Source organism: Anticarsia gemmatalis, chromosome 9 (assembly GCF_050436995.1).
Source record: "Anticarsia gemmatalis isolate Benzon Research Colony breed Stoneville strain chromosome 9, ilAntGemm2 primary, whole genome shotgun sequence".
NCBI classification, from domain to species: domain Eukaryota; kingdom Metazoa; phylum Arthropoda; class Insecta; order Lepidoptera; family Erebidae; genus Anticarsia; species Anticarsia gemmatalis.
Window position 1 is genome coordinate 6,350,548 of NC_134753.1, and position 7,324 is coordinate 6,357,871.

Here is a 7,324-nt window from a genome sequence, read left to right on the forward strand (position 1 = left end):
TTGTCTGCTTCATTTCAAATTTTCAGAATTCTTGTTCATCTTGAGTAAAAAGAATAAAGTGTCCGGCGTGAAATATTTAACACGTATGCGAGTTGTTTGCATTTCGAATTTGAGCATCAGAGCGCATCTCGCTACCATCAATTTGTCTGTCCATCACACTTTCAACCTTTCCCCTCGATGTTGAAGGTTGAAAAAGGAACATAATTATTTTGTCGACGTAAAAAATATTATAGTCGCGTGCCGCGGAACTCGCACGTCTCGCGTTTTGTTTGTGTCGTACGCACCTCAATCACAATCGACTTTCACCATAAGGGCAGCGGCACATGCATGCTTGTGATATTGACGATTGCACGCTAGTGTGTGAATAGGGTTTCGTTTGTTACAAGTGTAATTCGCGGGCTAAGTTATTTAAGTTTAAAGTTCTAGTGTATACGCGACTTTACAATTGTGCAGTTTGTAAAGCGTGTCACTCAAGCATTACAGCTATCACGCTGAGCTGAGCTTTTGATGTAAGCCCTTAGCTCGTTTGCCGTTGTACAGTTTAATCATTCCGTTATATCATTTTAATGTTGTTATTATGTTGGAATTTTACTGGCATTACTCATGTTATTAATTTGATAAGTCTTAGCTGCGAGCTCTCGACATTTTCGGAAAGTAGTAGACAAACTGATGCTCACTACGTACTCATGTACGTGTAAGCACGACATGGCATACAACATACATGCAGCCTCAAAAACAGTTACAACTGAGGCAAAATAAAGATAATAAGCGTTGATGGTGATCCCAGTCTAGTAGTGTTTTGTCACGTGGTTGTATAACGGTGATGACATATTTAACCGGCCACTTGTAGCCGGCCGCTCGGCCGCCGCCGCTCCGCCGCGCGCCGCTGCGATGCACGTTATATGCGCATCTCCGACGCTCGCCGCGACACCACTAAACGGGTATTTTGTCACTATAAATGCAACGTAACACGAAATACGTGTCACTTTACGGCTATAATTGACGTCTCACAAATGCCACCTGCACTTTACTATTTTACCAATGTCCCCAAACCGTTGTTTGAATTCTGCTCATGTCTTCGATTTAGGTCTTGCCTGCCCTCTCCGAAAATGAAGGTGAAATAGAGTTCCGATACCGAGCATCGATTGAAATAAATAATTCCTTTTGATATAACTTAGTCTGAATAAGTTCAAAAGTTTTTCTTGTGCCTTGTAAATATTTGAACCTGAAAATCACAAAAATCGATTCAGTTGCTATTGAAATAACATTAATTGAAAGAGGTATGATGACCAAAGAAAAAATTTCACTCGCGTGCTTTTATCAAGTCTTAAAAAGCTATAAAGCGATTTTGCAGTCTTCTTTTGGCTCATAAAGACGAACGTAGGGTTACTAGATATATGGTGGTATCTCTGTGTTTGGGATAGCATAAATCCCTTAACGGCGGGCATGTCGGAGGTACTTGTGGGCGATGAGAGCGATTGTCGGTGCGGGCAGTGAGCAGCGAGCGTGCGCGCCTCTGTACGCTAGACAGACATAAACAGCAATTTATTTCTGGCAACGAACCCGCGTCCTTGGCGGCGACCTTATTGCGCAACACCGGTTTCGAAATGCGCACACATACTCTATGTGTACCTATATTCTTTGCTCATTACAACCGATCATAACATTCCGTTTTGTTCCTACAAGTAGCGCAGACGACCAATTACAACAGGTTTTCTTCATTTTATTGGATTTTAATGAACTTTCACGCGATGTGTAGCGTATCCCAAGTATATTATTATTTTCACTATACGTTGTGTACAACAAACATACCAATATACTTATTCGTGACTAAGCTAATGCTTTTGATCATCTAAATCATGTTCATTTGATATAAACTTAATGGTAGAAACAATCCTTGCTACTACGTAGACCATCAAACTTAGAGAGCAGAGAAACCAACAGATAACTTACAAAAGGCTTCATTTCGAAAACTGAAAAGAAAACGCTTGAACAAAGCGGCATAATCATAATTCTCTTCAAATACATAGATTACAGAGTATGTTATAAAGTAGTGATTCACATTGAAGAATCATAAATACATACTTAAAATTACGCCTTCTTCCCTTAGGGATTGGCAGAGACTAGATAACTCCATTTGGTACGATCCTTACAAACTTCTTTGCTTATCCATATCCATACATCTTGTCATACAGAACCACCGGTTATGAGTACTATTCAAGAATCAATAGTCAATAATAGAATATACTACTACAATTAATCTCGAAAAAAACGTGTTACAACATCGTCAAGCAAATTACAGCTCAGTTTTTTATATTATAATTATGAAAATAGTTTAGGCTGTATATAATCGAAGCGTAACTTGTTCCAAGCCGGTTGTACTTGCACATACCTATTGGCGTAACAAGAAAACTCCCACATTACTTCTCAATCATTATCAACGCTGTTTCAGTTCAGTTTGTCTCTTGTATTATTGTTGATCAACAGTACTGTTTTATAAATTAAATATAAATAGCATAATATCTGCAGGGAGAAAATTAGCACTAAAGCACAGGACAAGAAATTGTGATTTGAATATGATTCTCACTTGTTCCTACTACAATGGATTGTCTAAAGTACCTAATTATTTCATAGCAATATAGTACTTCACAGCTGTAGAAAAACCAGTAAAATTTTACTTTTAGAAATAATCCTAAAACTAAAGCTGATATGACTCTATATTTCGTTTTAACCGTCGCGTCGTACATAGTTTGATGGATAATCTAAGTATCGCAATCGGTATAAATGTGAAACAGTACATAAGGATCATAAATATATGCTTATATACGTCTGCACTTATTACATTATAGTTACTTAAGCAACACAATTTTCTATTTACTCTACCTTCGGTGCTCATTAAAATTGTTTAAATTAAAATCTATTGGTTCTTATTTTACTAAACTTGCATGTTCTTTCTTCAGTGAAAAACAAATCGTGTTGGCATGTGAGCTTTGTTTTGAACTCAGATTTTTCTTATAAGAGTAGAGTATGAACCTCGAAAAACATAGAGCTACAAAATCATGGATAAGCGATTTTGTTGCCAACCTAACATTCACAATCAACTGCTATAAAACAAGATATAAGCATATAAAATTATATAAATACATACCCATTATTTTTGATAGGCTATTTTACGATTAACTATTTTTAGCTCATTAGTAATTCGCACATATGTATAAAACTTTGTTTGTTTGAAGTTTATTGGACGTGTCGATTAAATATGTAAAGTTCAACTTGTTCTTTGTGTATAGTGAGATGTAGAATACCGCATCCACGTAGTAAAATCAGGTGTTAGTGGATGCGCGTCGCGGTGGCCGAGTGAAAGTGGCAGCTAGCGTCTTGTCTCTTGGCAAGCGAAGGCCGACCACAACCAGACCGCACCGGCGACGTAAATAATATCCACACAAAAACTAACGCACTAACTCTATAAACTACTAATAAATTACACAAATAATATAACCCACTTTTACTGAATAAAATATTCCAACGTGATTTTATGAAAATTTGTCAATTCAAGTCTATCTCAAAGTAAATGCACATACAGTCAATTGTATTACAAACCTTGACACCGTTTTTAATTGAGGAATTTTGATTTTCAACTAATTAGCAGATAACATAGTTTTCCATAGACGAAATCAGACCCTGACCATTCTTGGCATATATCGACACAGTCCGACACACTATTCTATAACGTCACCTGTTTAGGTTAAGGTCACGGCAACCGTGGTCAATATAAGATGGAAATTTTAGTAAACTCCAGTCCATGGTCGAACCAAGTTTCCAACTCGTTATTTTTCACGCAACTGCTCTATAAGGGTTACTGTTTTGCCTGTTCTGCCTGCGATTTAGGCCTAAGATTAGGTACCATAGTCATTAAAAATTTAATTCATTCAAATCTGTTTTCGTTATCTAAACGAACATTCTTTTTACTTCATACGAAATACGTATAAACGGCTTAAAAGTATAGAGCGTTACCCATATTAAACGTATCTAGACGTTTAATATGGGTAACGCTTATAAATCCTATATGTAATAGTAATGGTAAACAACCTAAAAACTCCTCATACACATCGCTACATAACCTTGCACAGCGGCCGACATTCTGTCAGTGTGTTAGGCCGCCAACGCGCAAACAATTTTTTCTACCTACTACCGTTATCAAAGTGGTAATAAATTGGTTTGACGACGCTATTTACTGCTATATTTGCATTAATTAATAAATACATTTGCACACAAAATGCTTCGTAATCAAATGTTGACTTTACGAGAAAAAAGTGGTTGTATTCTGATAAATAATGCAGTGAAAATATGCTTTTCTATTATATCGAACACATTAGTTTCTACTTATAGAATCCGGATGTAAATAAATCTTGACGCAAAAGCTTCGTTCGCAATGATGTGTGCGCGCGCGCCGGGGGCGCGGGGCGGCGCGCGCTCTACAATTACCGGCCGCGGCGTGGCCCGCGGGGCATTCCTTCAAGCGTTCAGCCTAATTAGTTCAGCGCGATGAGCCTTTGTCTAACAGTTCAGTTCACCTTGCCGAGTTTTTACCTCTGCCTTGTATTCGCATATTTATTTTGACCTCTAGCCTAAGGACGCAGCCCTTTTTGCTTCGAGCGCAAAATAAGTAGTAATCGAGCTACACGCTATGATCATAAAGGCATGCATTAACGGATATTTAATATACGAGACAAAAGGCATTTCAATACAAAGTTAAAGAATGCATAACATATAACTTGAACGGACGGCCCCGAGGACAATGACATCTAATAATGAGTGATGTTTGAAAAAACTCTATATTCAATATTGTTTTATCGATGAGCGAAAAAATCAATCACAATTTATCTCTCGAGAGATAATGATGTGTGTAAAAGAATATTAGGGCGCGACTAATGTGTAGGAAAGGTTCGACGGTGGCAGTGGTGGGCAGTGTGGGCACACTACGGCACACAGCAACCGGCCAGTGAGCAAACATCGGTGCGGCGTGCGGCGTGTGGTGGACACCGTTGGTCGTGTTTGCCGACGAGGGCAGCGGTAAGCGGCTCCCGACATCTGAACACTGTTACGTAAACATGTCGAACACATAGTGCACAAACACCGGCTGCACTGATCGTTAAAAATAATATTTATTTAAGTACTGGTAGCCTACCTCGCACCACATTCTACTAACGGAGTTCTCGAAAAGCTCGCACCTAACAGGTGTTTGTTATTGCGCTGGAAATTATAACCATTCTTGTTATGCAGATAAATAAAGACATTACGGAAAATTATTAACAGAGGTGCTGCGCAAAAACGTGGTAAACAATATATTATTGGGTACACGTACTAAGTATCGTGCACAGACCTACTATAGTAATGTCTTGGATGCTATAGAATTGTAGATAAGTACATAGTAATGTACCACGCACCGCTACAAAGTAATCACTAGAAGGGACACTTCGCTACCTACATCAAATGCCATTGTTATGTACCTACGTGTGTAACTTTTTATTTCTGACCTAATTAGAATTATCTTAATTCGTAATGAGTTGTTCCGTAAAACAAACTAATAATATAATCGAACATTGATAAAGGTAGAGCACCTTTTCATTTTGCTGTTGCAACAACATTTTGTTGTTACACAGTAGGTAGGTATATGTGACTTATGATTGTTAGTTTATTAACATATATTAAATTAATCAATGTATCTATATAAGACCACCATGTTATTACATTCAGTATAGGTAGTGCACAAAACAAATTAGTCTCGTTGAAGACAAATGTACGGTACAAAGTCCTTGTAGGTAGAATACCGCAAGTTGATAGTGGTCTTGTGTGAATAAGTTATTCTATGTTGGAGGTACGGTCTGGTTTATAAATAGCCTGCGGGCCGGCAGGTGCAGCGCTGCGCAGGCAGACGCGCGGACGCCGCGCGCCGCGCTTCCGCGAATCTTCACAGAATATACTCTACATGTTCCATGCGCATGCGCCCAACTTGCACCACCCCTCACCCACATCTCAGACATGCCTTGCAGGTTTCGTGTCGACTTGTCCACCGCCCCCGGCGATATGCAACGGAACATTGTAGCTAAACTAGGATCTGTCGTGCCACATAATAACCGCATACATATCTACGGTTCAACTTATCGCTATACACATACATATATATACTTAACCTTACTTATTATTGTCCTTATTTTTAATGAATAACAAATCTATAAATGTCAATCATAAAAATATTCGTGATTATATCGCGATATCATATTTCAAAAACGAATCATAAATATGGATAGGTACCTGTTTAAATACATGTAGTATTTTGCTGTTATATCGTAGAAAATAAATGTAACCATACACCAATGTTTGGATATAGCTAAATAAATAATAATAATTGTATTGGGGCCGAGCGTGTTCCCGAGCTTACGTCATGAGAACTTTATTATACAGGTGATTTGGCAGCGGAACGGATTAATTAAATGGGAGATCACAAAACAAAACCATTTAAAAGCTATTTCGCCTACCGTCATTATTGTGTTGGTTATTTTTTTCTGTTATGTCTTCAAATGAACCGAAATCAAAATGTTAGCACAACGTGGAAATAGTTAACTCTAGCACAGGTGTTAAGTTTTTTGCTTTTCTGAGTAAATTGATCGAGAGACCAATAAACTATACAGGTTTATTGGCCTATTGCTGGCGTATTACATCGACTTCTTTTATAGATTGTATTTCAAATACATTTTGGCAAGAATTTAATATCGACTTAAAGTGACACATTGTAGCTTAAATATAGGTAAACGTAGAGCGCCTACATAAGGCCATACAAAGTAATAAAAGACGCGAGCGAGGGCCCGCGCGGTCGCAATGCGCCCACCACTTGCGGGAGTTACTGGAACCAGAAAAAACCATCAGATACGTATAAATGGAATCCCGATGCCGATTGCCTGCTGCACCCGATGTGCGGACTTTATAAATAAATATTGCTGGCCAGCCTCATCCGCGTTCCTTTTAATGAAAAAAAGGGTATCAGTGACCAAAGGTATAATATAAATAAATTAATAATAAATTAATACCATCCTTTTGCTTCTTATGACATACCATTCACTGCGGTATATATGTAATTAATAACACATTACTTCCTTCCAATTTCAAAATGTTCTTATTAGAAGAAAATATATATTTGGAGTAATTTTCTCAATCCGGTTCCCTCGATTATATTGAGTTAATCGTTTTAGGGAAACTTTTATTTGATTCTCCATGCTTCAGACTAAAAGCATTAACCAGTTCCATAATATACGGGCACTAATGA